Here is a 13,980-nt window from a genome sequence, read left to right as displayed (position 1 = left end):
TTGATTATCATTTTTTCCCCTTACCCCTGCCCTCCCTTCACCCCCTCCTCCCCTCCCCATCTAGAAATACTTTATTGTCTTTATATGCTCATGTTTACAAGTATGAAGTGGTTTTAAATAAGCAACTTCTAGAAATAGAAGTTAGAAATAGGTTGTCACTAGTATCTTCTGTTGCATACATTTGTAAATCTATAAAAATTCTCCAATAGAAACTTTTGTAGTTAATACCCAAGTGTGGAAGAAACAAGCAACAGCCAGTCTGGACATGAAAAGACTTTGTATTCCATACAAAAATAGTAAAAAGATTTCAAGTACTAGAGAATGAATATTTAAATTACAAGGTTTACATTTGAGTGATAAACATAAATAAATTAAACATATTTTACTGATGCTAAAACAGGTACTTCATTCCTGGGAAAATTGTTTAGAAATTATTGAATAGATACTGGAGTTAAAGTAGCTTATCTATTTTGGAAAATGAGGCTACTACATTTACTTTCAAGTACACTGTAAACAAGCATTCAAGGTTACAACTTAAAATACATTTTACAGTAACAGTATTTTCCACTAAGCACACCACAATAAATCTTTTAAAGATTTTTGGATGTATTTTTCTAAGTTGTATTTAGCCTTGAACAAGGCATTCTGATGAAAAAAAAATTCATAGAGCCTGTTGGTGAAAAACAAAAGCTTATGAAATTCCATTTTATCTACAAAGAGACAGCACTGAAAAAGGAGAAAAACTTATTACAACCAATGAAATACTGAAACTCTTTTGCTACTAAAAATTCCTTTTATTGTATTAACACACTGCCAGAACATATAAGCCTATTTCATATAGCAATCAATTCTAAAACAATTACAAAGCTTGCAACACAGCTCTGGAAGAGATCTTTAAGTTCTCCTGGATGAAAAATTCTCTGAAAATAAGACTGTATTTTTGCAGGATGGTGCCTAAAGACTCTATGGAAAAGAATGAAAAATAAGCATTTTCCTTTTTTGACTTATTTTTAAATTTTAGAATATAAGGAAACATCTACATGTAAAATAGACTATAACTTTAGTATGTGATATCTACAGGTAATCTCCATGTAAATTTGGGTATATAAATTATGTAAATACTGTTCTTTCTCTATATGTATATTTTTTTCATTCAAAATAGTCACTAATTCTAATGGGATATTATTTTTTCTCCTTTTTTCATTCACTGTAGAGTTGGGGATATGCAATTCTCACAGAGAAATTTCTATGCCAGAGGGTTACTTGAAAAGTACGGTAGAAGTTGCTGGATGATGGCTGACTAAAGCCCTGTTCTCTCCATTCTAAATTAATTTGGAGAATAGTGTAAAATCTTATGGTGGGCATCTTGGAAAACCATACAATTCTCTGAACTTGAGTTTGTATAGCAAAAGAACTTGGAAGTTGAGAATGGAAATGTGTTTTTAAGACCAGGAGCCTCGGAAAAAGACATCAGCATGGGATAAACTGAATGCAGAGTGAAGCAGAAGTAATGGATTATATTCCTCAGAAGGTTATTATGTGGGCAACAGTCCTCAAGTCTGATGGCCCTCCCTAGTGTGCTCACAGTATTTAGATCAGTCCAGGAGAGAAGGAAAGGTGAAGAGTATTGAAATGATGGAATACTTACCTCAAAGGCACTGAGACTGCAGTCATTTTGTTTCATAGAGATTACATAAAAGTGTGAAATTGTCTTTTCCCTTAGAATAAGTTCCCAATTCTCCTCATATGGTAGAAATAGCTTTCATTGTTTTTTATCATATGGATTATTAAACATTCCTCTATAAATATTGTGCCAAGGGCCAGGGATTTAGCTTTGTGGTTCTACCACCTGCCTCACAAGTGCAGGGTCCCTAGTTCAATCCCTGGTAGAAAAAAAACATATATATATATATAAATATGTTGTACAAATTCACACACCCCTTAATAGTGATCTTTTCATTATATCTGGAGCATGATTTTTTTTTTCAAAAGGGCATTTCTTCCATGGGGAGTGCTTATATCAAGTGCCCAACAGGTACTTACCTTGTAATAGCACATTCAGTGTAAAGTCATCAGTAGGTTAATACACTGAGGAGGTTAATAACCCCATGATCTAATCATTTACCACAATCCATCTCTGAACACATGAGCCTTTTGTGGACAGTTCTAACCCAAACCATGACAATATATAGCCAAAAATATGTAGGCAAATTATATAAAGTTTTTTAACCATTCAATAATAAAATCACAATAATAAAATTAAAATTAATTTAAAAAATACACAAAGATATTCCATAAAAGATGACATAAAATGACAAAACACACACAAGAATTTAGTATGATTACTTATGAGAGAAATTATAAATTTAATTCTTAGTGGCATAGAACTACATATCAACTACAGTGATATGCAGTGATTAAGAATAATTTAAAATTCTGCTACCATAGCTATTGTTCTGACAGCTGTGGAGAGGCTAGAATTCCGAGCTATTGTTCATGGAAATGAAAATTGTGGCTTGCATTTAGATGTCCCCTCAAAGCCTCATGTGGTCATAGGTGGCTGGATCTATAATGTGTGAGACTGGATTTGATTCATGATTCAATGCTAAAATCAAGGAGGCTAGCAAGTAGCCTGGATAAGATATAAGGATAGAAAGAACTGTAGTTATCATTTGTTGCTTTGCTGTCTTTTGCCTGCCATGAACCATTTCTCCTCTGCAATGCTTGTCTGCCATGCTACCCTGCCTTGGAGCCAGCTGGTTAGAGACTGAAAAGTCTACAAACTATGAGCTAGATAAACCTTGTCTCCTTTAACTTGGAGGGTCAGATATTTTATCTCAGCAAGGAGAAAAGTAAGTAAGACAATAAAATAGGCAAATATTTGTCATTTTCTCGCAAAATTAAATACAGGCATATCAAGACTCTTGGATATTTACCCATCAGTAATAAAAAATATGGAAAACGGGGTGTGTGTGTGTGTGTGTGTGTGTGTAACTTGAATTAAAAATATCCTTCACCTATGGAAGCTGATTAGACCATGAGTATGTAGACCTCATCAATGGATTAGTGCACTGATGTGATCATAGTTGGTGATACTGTTAGAAGGTAGGGTCTGCTTGGAGAAAATGGGTTACCAAGGACTTAGGAGGAAGGATATATTCTTACCTTAACCTCTGCTGCTTTCTCTGGTGCTTCCTCTGCTCTATGCTCCCTGGCTTCTTTGAGTTGCATGGTTTCCTACCACATCTTTTGCTGTGTTTCTGTCTTAGAGCCAGCTACTCACGTACTATAATCTCTAAAATTATGAGCCAAAATAAACCTCTCTTTGTTTAAGTTATGTATGTCAGTTATTTTGTCCCAGCAGAAAAATATCTGAATTATACAGGTGTATACATCAAAATTCATATAAAATTTATTTCCAATAATCCCAAACTGATAACAAAGGTATCTATCATCAAATGAATGTATAACTAAGGGGTACACCTATTAAACAAGAAAAAAAAACTTTTGCCAAGAATGGAAGCATCTCAAAATGTGTATACTGATTGGAAAAAAGTCAGAAAAAATGCCTATCTTTTGCAATAATTAGGAGGGTTCAAATAAGCTTTTCAGGTTGATGGAGATGGTGTTATCTTTATTTAGGGAATTATTTTATATATTGTGCCATATACACTAATCCAATTTTATAGTTTATTGTACTTAAATTATACCTTATTGAAACTTTAAAAAATATACCTATTGGACATTGCTGAACACATGTGAAAAAATATCTCTGATGAGACTAATGGCAATTTGGATTTAATAGATTGCAGGGGTCAAGAATGTGAAGGCAAATTTTTGTAAATTACTCAGACTAGACTATGTAAAGGAAATAAATAAAATAGTCTCAGTGAGATGTGGAACAAGTAGCTAGTTAATATGTAACTCAAGTTTCAAAAGGACAGAAAAATAAGCAGTAAACAATTTATGGATCAAAAGAGGTCAAACAAAGTATTCATTTTAGTTATAAAGCATGGGAAAAAGTGTACTTTCCTGTATAATTAATATTGAAAGAAGTAATATATTACTTCTCTAGAGTGTTCTGCTACCATGAACTAACACCTTTCTCAACATGCATGCCCCAATAACTTTATTATTTTTTTCTCTCATTGAGTTTATTGGTACATTTTAGGTGCACAGTACGGTGACATTACCCCAATGACTTTCTGAACTTCACTCCTTCCAGAGTCAGTGAGGTCTAGTGAGTCCTTTGTATCCTTTATCATTATAGTAATATACTTTTCATGGACCTTTTACAATGTATGAAACACTGTATTTGGATATTTGCCTGCCTCTAGCACTGTTAAAAATAACAGATCATAGACTTTATCTTATTGTAGAATATCTATCTATTAGTTAATACTTAGCAATGTGGAGGTATATGCTTATAACTAAATTATTATTATTTCCATGAATGAAAGACAGAAGATTTTAAAGGTTGCAATGTAAAGAAGAGAAATATCTAGAGTTCAGTACCATGAGAATTAAAGAGGTAAGAGAAATTACTGTGTCATAATAAGTGAAAATTCTCGTGCAAATTTTATATAAATAACTGCTATAGTTTCTTGAAATTTATTTAGAATACTCCTCTTAACAACCCACCTTTTGTCTTTTAGAGATCATAGCTTGTGAATCCAAACAAATAGGTTGCTTAATGTTGTTGTGTAGCATGTTTAATCCTGGTGTTCAAACTATTTTTTCCTGTCTGAGAAGTGAAATTGGTAATCATAGGCCTTTCACCTATTCTATTACCTCTAATCTATTCTGGGGTTAAATTATTTTTTCTTCTCAATTTAAAATCATTTAAAAGCAATTTTCTCTAGTGTGCCATGGTACAGATAACTCACATTGACCTGCAAAGGATCCAGCATCATCTGAGAGGCGTTCACAAGAAATTGGGAGTTTTATGAATGTGAAATGATCATCTGGAGGTTTCTTCTTTCAGGACAAGAATAAAATGCAAGTGGATTTTATTGTCTCTTATGGGATTTCCAAATCATGTGTTTATGAAAGCCCCATAACAAGTGTGAGATTAGAATTTTGCATAAGGTTCTATTTCTTTATTTTGAGCATTGCTTTTCAAATAAAGTAAGTCAATGTCTCACACCTTCAACACTCATGATTCACATTTATGGCCTGTACAGTTATAAAAGAAATCCTAGACAGTTTACATGGATGTTAAGTATCATGTAGGATAGACTATATCATACTGAACTCAAGTTTTACAAGTATGTATTTGATTATCAGAAATCCACAGGATCACTAAAACATTGAGCAATATTGTCAAATAATTACCCTGGTCAGTAATAAAGAGTAGTAGTACCATGTAATTTATAGAAAGTAGAATGTTTAGAGTTATTTTATATTCTAGAAGAGTGTATACCGATAACAATTTTTCCTCAGCACACTGTTTTGGGCATATATTCTTGTATTCTTAGAGTTTCCATGGAGATTTGGCACTATGGTTTATTTCTGCTTTGTTTTTCTACTTACATTTTCCTTTCATATTGTTAGTTGTTTCAGCGAGTAAATTTGTGAATGTTCTTCAAATGTGTAATCTTTGATTTGAGAAGATTATCTGTGTTCTCACTATTTTTTTTTTTCTTTTTTGGTACCGGAGATTAAACTCGGGTACTAGTGCTTGCAAGGCAGGCCACCGAACCGCTGAGCTAAATCCCCAGCTGTTCTCACTATTTTATAAGTGCCTGAATTCTTTGAATATATCAACAAACTATTTATTTTGTGTACATTAAATAAAGGGATATAATTTCTTAAATGTTAAAATTCCATGTATTTATCCACATGATGTTGCTTTTAAAAAGCTCAAATTGTTTATCTCATTCTCTAATTTTATGTTTTAGGCACTGGAAATATACAGAGTTGAAATCACTTGAGTTAGGTCAGACACCAGGTTGCAGAAGTCCTAGGAGTTTCTAATTCCATGAAGTGGCTTCTGGTTTCTCATATTTGTTGTTTTTGTATAGCCGTTTGAGTCTCTACTGCACCATTCACAGAATTTTTTGAATGATGTAAAACACTTTGCTGGCCATGAGTGAACTCAAGCCTCTCTGTAGCTGAGAAATTTGTTTTTGCACACTGTGATTCCCTCTGCAGCAGCTGCTGCAGGGAGAACACCTGCTTTATCTGTGTTTCGTGCCTTCTCCCACCTCCAGTTGTAGTTTTAGCTGAACTGCAAGGGCCTGATTTTTAGAGGACCCCAGGGTGTCATGCACCAGGTTATTTTTCTCAAAAACACAAATCCCTTTTTGGATTCATTAGAGGTGGAAAGAATGACTGTGCTTTAAAAACAAGTTTTTTTTTTTTTTTTTTGCAAAGTTGTGGCAAGTAGTTAAAATATAGCTTATTCTGTCTTATCGCTGTGTGTGAAAATGTCATTCATTTTCTTCTTCCTCTGGAAGTATACATTAGCCAACAAGCACCTATGACAATCTTGAAACTCCAAGTTTCCAAATTACCTCGGAACAATGCATGCTATTTTGCTGTTCCACATCTCATAATCATTGGTGTTGTAAGAGAAAAACACATTAAGTATAATGTAGTCCAAATAGAGTACATGCTTTATGCCCTCTGGGAGCTTGTATTTTGATATATCTTATGAAGGAAATAAGTATTATGTCAAATTATTCTAACTTGTGAAACAGTTTGATGAAAATATTACTTTCTATATCAAACTGAGGAAAGTAGAGAAGAGCAAGTTTCATTGAAAGGTATACTTATTTAGGGTTTGATGTACAGGTGATTTTTCTGTTTTTTAACACAAGGTTATGATTTCTTTAAATGGGAGTGGTGAATATAAGTATTTCCTTTTTATCATTTTTTTATTCCAAACCTACCCATAGTTATTATTTTTTACTAGTACAGTGATTAATGCTCATTCAGTACATTAATGCACATATATATTTAGGTTTTTTTAAAGAAAGGTTGGTGTTCACGTTTTATTTATTTATTTATACTTTTATCTAATTTGCTTATCCTTTCCTCTTTTTTGAAATCATCATATACAATTATATGTATTTATCATTACAATGTGAAATGCTGATATATCAACACTCTGTGGAATTATTAACGTTAGCTAATAAATAATTGCATTTGCTCAAGCTTGTATTATTTGTGTCATGAAAACACTTAACATCAATATCCTCACAGTTTTCAAAAATCCAGTATGTTATTAATTTTGGTCATTAAGCTCTGTAGTAGGTCTCTTGAAGTGATTTCTCATACTCCTATATAACTCTACATATATATCCCTTGATCAACATGATTCTACTATTCTCTCTCCTCTCTTGTGTCTAGTAACCATGATGGTGTACTGTTCAACTAGCATGAGATCAACTTTTATAGATTTTACCATAGTGTGAGATCCTACAATATTTATAGTTCTGCATGTGCCTTATTTAATTTAACATAATGCTCTCTTGTCCAATTCATGTTGGCAGAAATTGCCATATTTTCCTTATTATGGTGGAATATTGTTTCATTTTATAAATATACCATGATACATTTTGTCCATTCGTTTGTTGTTAGACACTTATATTGATCCGTTCTCTCTTATGACTTGTACTGTGGTAAACATGGGAATGCAGATAACTCTTCAATATACTGTACCTTTTTTTCTTTTTTCTTTCCTGTACATCCAATAGTGAAATTGCACAGACTGGGACATATGGTTTACAGTTGTACTGTGGTAAACATGGGAATGCAGATAACTCTTCAATATACTGTACCTTTTTTTCTTTTTTTTTCTGTACATCCAATAGTGAAATTGCACAGACTGGGACATATGGTTTACACTGGAGTCCCACATGGGTCATTACTTAAAAGGTTTTTTTAAAATCTCAATCTTGAGAATGTAAAATCCCCTGGTTACTTGCATCATGGAACCAGAATAGATTGCCATCATACTTAAGAATTCAAGTGTGGAAAAATGTAGACAGAAATTCCTTGCTTTGCATAATATTCCTGGGACAGTTTATCTCTGCATTCTCTTGCAACGAATAGGAAAAATAGAATATGGTTCCCTACATTAAGGTCTTCTTTGGTGTTCTTAACACACGAAGGTAGGCTGTAGGTAAAGGTCCTATCTCAGGGTCAGGCTATTCATGTCCCTTCTCATGTTTACATGTGCCTTCAAACAATATTCTATGTTCTAAAAATTAGATGCATGCTTTCTACATTTTGAGAAGTGCAAAACACAGAAGGATAGACATGGCTAAGATGGAGTCTTTTTGTTCATCATGAAGAAAGAAATTCTAACTACTAGATGATGGAGATATTTGAGAGAAGTACATTCTTGTTCCTTCTTTAGAATCAAGGTGGTGTACTGATGTCTGCAGTTTACATTGTTCATTAATAAGGAATAGCATCTAGATATTTCTAGAATCACATAAACAATGTATTCATAATGAATTTTCTGAGAACTTTAGAGTTTTCTTTTCAAAGAGTTTCTTGCAACTTTCTGTTACTTCTTTCAATTCTTCATTACTGTTCTACCTCAAAACAAACTCAAATACCTGAAAGACTCTAAAAGTGTATTTCCCCAGTAAGGGGAATAATTCTCATGCCTTCTGCTAGATCTTTATATCTGCATTAATTTTTATCTGTTTGCACACAAATAAAACCATCAGGGTAATACAGGATGTAGAATTGGAAAGAATAATTTAGAAAGAGGGCATAGAGAGGCTGCATGCTGAGAATAGTAATGAATAGTTCAACAGCCAAAAGATAAAGCCCATTGGAAGAATATGTAGGAATCATTCAAAACATAGACAGAGTTGGTTCTTGTAAGAATAATACTAAGAAGAAATTGACCCAAGATTATCATATAGAGTTGAATATACTCAATATATGACTTAAATACATAATACGTGTGATATAAACTAATATTTTAATTTTTCATTCTCTAAGTGTGAAACAAAACTCATTTGTACATCTAACTATATATTAATGGTAAAAACCATGAATATGTTAAAAATATTTTTGGTTTCACATTAGAAGCTTTAGTCATTTGCGGTTTCTGTAAACAACTCATTACACATCATGTTAGATATCTGTGCGATAACTGCATGGTTATAGATGAGGAAAGAAAAGAGAGCTTAAGAGAAAGATAAGCTACTATAAATTCACTAATGGTTACTTCAATACTCTCGTGTCAGTTTTGTACCTCTTGGATTTGTTGGAAATCAATATTATAGATAAAATATTTTTATAAGTTTTAATAAATCTGTGTTTAAATGCTGCATTGATTAATTCATACAATATTACACTTACACCAGAGAAATAAGTTCTGGTACTATTGTTCTTTTTAACTGCACAGTAGTAGTAACTCCATAGTTATCAACAATGTATTGTATATGTATCTCAAACTAGAGAACAGAGAATTTTGAATTTTTTAACCAAAAAGAAATATAAATGTTTGGCCTGCCTTGCGAGCACAAGGACCCAAGTTCAATTCCCAGTACCAAAAAAGAAAAAATATATATAAAAAAGAAATATAAATGTTTAAGTTGAGGGTTACACTAGTTTCTCTGATTTAATCGTTAGTATACATAAATTTAAACAGCACACTTAATCTCACAAATACATATATATAGAAAAAATATTTGTGAATAAGAGTAAAGATGTTAAAATTTTTTAAATGTATGAAACTGTGAGAAAAATAATGATTATTTACGAAAAATACTGACTTAATCATTCAATACCATGCTTTTCATTGTTTCAGTAATCATCATTTGGGGCACTTAATGCTCATTACCATCATTTAAAATTATTTTAATCATTAAAAATTACATAGACTGAGATTTTTGGGCAACCCACTGAGCAGTCAAGTGGAGAGGAAAAATAAAAATAGATTCAATTTATTCAGTTTATCTGTAATTCAATAATACAGTCCTTGGGAATTATGCACCTTTAGTTACTTTTATCTCATCGCTGAGACAAAGTACTTGACACCCAAAGTTAAAGTGGAAAAGGTTTATTTGGTTCACAGTTTGTAGAGTTTCCAGTTCCGGCTCCAAAGCAAAGTGGCAGAGGGGCAACAGCTAATGGCAGCGGCAGACAGCACAATCAGCAAGAGACCCTAGCAGTGTCATTCTGCCCCTTTTACCTTACTCAGACTACTGGGATTAGGGGGATGCCAAACCAATACCTCACATGTAGTGATTTAGTAATCACACACCCTTAATATGACTGTCTGAGGCTGTGGGGGGACAGCTATATCTAGACCATGCATGCAGAACCAATCTCTTACAAATAAGCTAACTTACTAGAATGTTAGAAATAATTTCGAAAAATAAAGATATTGGCTGCCCATGAGCTAGGAACGTGTAATGGGAAGAATACGTTCTTGGCTCCATCATTGTTAATCGAGGCAGAGGTAAATTCAAATTAGGTGAGTGAACTTAGAAAAAGGCTTGCGATAATAGTGATAACAGTATTGTCAACTATCTCAGGAAAGAGAAAAGATTGAACAACAAAGTAAGAAGTGCATGCATTGGCGTAGTCCCGTGTCATGACCAAAATCCTGTTAGCTCTAAAATTTTTCTTCTGATTGTATTGGGACAAGTGTGCTGTTTATAATAAGTGATGCAACTTAGGCTGATTCATAGATCTCAAAATAATATCTTCTATTCAACTGAACTTTGCTTAAGGTACATTTGCTTAAAATGTTCATAATTTTAAAAAAAAGACTGGAAATTAAATATTATTTTTATCCATTCATCAGGTAGATACTAAAGCTATTACCACTTGCTGGCTATGATGAACATTGTGTTAAAAATAAGTTTAAAGTGAAAAATAAAAATTTATAAAAATACTCACAAAGGGACCAGGGATTTAGCTCAGAGGTTCGGTGGCCTGCCTTGCAAGCACAAGGACCCGAGTTCAATCCCCGATACCAAAAAAACAAACAAACAAAACAAAACAAAAAAAAACTCACAAAGAAAATAGTATATCATTGCTATCAAATAATCCTCAGCTATCTCAAACAATTTTATTTTGTTTTATTTAATTATTTTAACTTCACAACCCTTGTCTTCCATGAATTATACTGCGCATTTTTTTACTCTGTTTTGCACACACATACATACATGTATACATTCAAGAAGAAAAGAGAGTTTTTCCAACATGGTTAATATGTAAATATTGGGTTGCTTTGGTTTGAATAACCCTTGTTTCACATGGTCCTTTTTTCTTGCTATGTCATTAAGATTGACTAGAGAGTTTACAACAGATGTAGTTGTGTAATCTTACTTTTCATCTTAAAGTTCTGCTTTGGAAAATAAAATAATTGATTCACAAAAGTACAGTCACATATTAACGTATTGTCTTAAAATCCAGGATAGATGTTTGCAGAACAGTTAACACCTCCAAATAACTGTCAGTGTGTATGTTTAAATTTCTGTCAAGTAGTGTTGTCAAGTGACACAAGTCTTCAATGGGAAAGTTCATATGTTCCTTTGTTAAACAAATTTATCTCAATAGTGGGGAAACGAGTGGAAAATTCAATCACACGATATCCTAACTATTAAATATTGAAGTAAAAAATTCATTTAAGGATGTGCGCTGAAAGTAATGGAAATAGACTCTGTGGTAAACACATTACAAATTCCAGAAAAAAATAACTTCACAAAGTGATAAAGTGTGCATTATATATTGAGTTCTATTACAATGTTAAGCATAATCTTATACTGGTATTACACATAGGATTTGAAACCTTGTGCTTCTTAAATCTGTAGGGTCACTCTGGTGAAAAAAAGGCATGTAAGAACTTCAGAAACAAGATGTTTTCTATATAACTCTGTTCACTATTAATCTTTTTTTCTTTTTTTTGAGTTTATTGGTACATTCTAGGTATACAGTATTCATTACTGGGATCTTTATAATGTATTCTACAGTAAAATATTTATATTTCAGAAAAGAAGAAAGAAAAGACTACCTCTATGTTTCTACAATCCAGAAATACCCTATTAGCCTTTTGGCAAAAGGGTTTTCTTGCAGGGCTTGCTAACATGTGTCATTTGTTTTGAAATTAAACACAATTTTTAGCAATATGTTAAAAGATGTAAGGATTATGTAATTTCCAGAACCAGTAAATAGTTTAAAAATTTGAAAACTAAAATTTTAATTAATTTCTTTCCACCCATTTGTTATTATGGACATTGTAGTGAAGCTCATTCCCAGGTTTACGTTTATATACACAGTATTTCTAGAATTGAATTTAGGAAGTAAACTTATATTCATATTTTATGTTTACTAGTGCATGTTAGAATTGTTTTCTCTCTACTGATTATGTACTTTTATGTTTCTGCTGAACAGAAATGCTTACCACATGCCATCATGTGTCACTTCATGGAGATATATTCTGAGAAAAGTATCCTCGGTACCTTTGGTTATTATGTGAAGTGTGATCATGGTGGAGCGTATTTACATAAACTACACTGTAGAGTCTACTTAAGACCTAGTCACAGTTCTGTGTTATACATTTTTATATGTCTGACAGTACAATATTTTTGTACTAGCAATATGACAAACACCTGAATTATGTGCTGCTCCTTGAGAGTATGATGTCTGCAGGGTCATTAAGTGATCCCATATTTCAGCTTTGTTATCATATTACAAGATTATCATTATACATTGGTCCTTCACTGACTAAGAGGCATAATGTTGCAGTCACTTACATAGAGTATTAGTAACACTTACTCTACTTTTTACAAATCTTTAGCTTTTTCTAAATTTACTGTTATACAAGATCATTCTGGCTTGAAAATGTGCAAGATTATATAAAATAGCCATATGATTCTAGTATGCATTACTCTCCTACTACCTGCAAAGAAGAGTGGACAAATCATGGCTCTTCAGGGACCATACAGAGAAAAGGCTGTACATTAGTATTCAGCTTTGGGAAAACAAATAAACAAAACCGATAGCAATAAATTCTCCCTCTGACTTACGCATTTCATAAGAAAGATTTTTCATTGAAATATTTTATTATGCAATTAAACAAAACAACTGAAAAATCACAAGTAACCCATGGCTTTTGGCTTCATTCAGGTTACAATTTTGTTACTAGAAATAGTCAACATTTAAATCAAAATGTTCATTCATTTCAGAAATGAGAAGCTTTGATTTTTGAAATATACTGACATTTCTGAATGAATGAAAAATAAACAGGTAATCCCAAGAACTGTTTTTTATTTTTGTTTTTTATTTTTGTAGGAAGCCTAACATTTCACTTGCTGCATCTTGATCTTTCAATGTTGAAATACCCTACTGTGTATTATATTTTGTACTCAGAAAAAAATCCTTTCCCAAAACAATGAAAATACATGTATTTGTACAACTAGTGAAACGAAGCTCAGAGGTAAGAGTCTAATAATCTCACTCACAATGATGAAAACCAATTGTATGATTTTGTGCAATGAGTTAGCAGTTGATATAGGTTGATATAGAAACGTTTCATCATAAGCAAAATTCCTTAAAGTCAAAAAATAAAATTGAAGAAAGAGTCATAATACAACCCATAGAAACTGTCCCTGAGTTAGCTTCAGAACTTGAGACCAGCAGGAGGAAGAGCCAGGCGGTAAAATTTGTACACATATGCAGACTGTGTGGATTCACACTTTCTACTAATAGTATTGTAGGTGTGAGCAACTATAGAAATACTGTGCAAAATTACATGTGGTGTTGTGTATTAATTTAGAATTATACTTATGGAATGAGCTGAGGGCAGGCTTTGATTAGGATTACTCTAATTCTATAGATAAATTTGGAAGAACTACTATCAGAAAATACCGAATCTTCTTATCTAATAATATACAAAATTTCTCCACTCATTATACTTCTTTTTCTAAACTGTATATAAATGAAATATATATATATATTTATAAATATATATGAATTTTACACAAATGAAATATATATATA

This window comes from Fukomys damarensis, unplaced genomic scaffold (assembly GCF_012274545.1).
Source record: "Fukomys damarensis isolate Sample0158 unplaced genomic scaffold, DMR_v1.0_HiC HiC_scaffold_30, whole genome shotgun sequence".
Lineage (NCBI taxonomy): Eukaryota > Metazoa > Chordata > Mammalia > Rodentia > Bathyergidae > Fukomys > Fukomys damarensis.
This window is presented reverse-complemented; position numbering follows the sequence as displayed.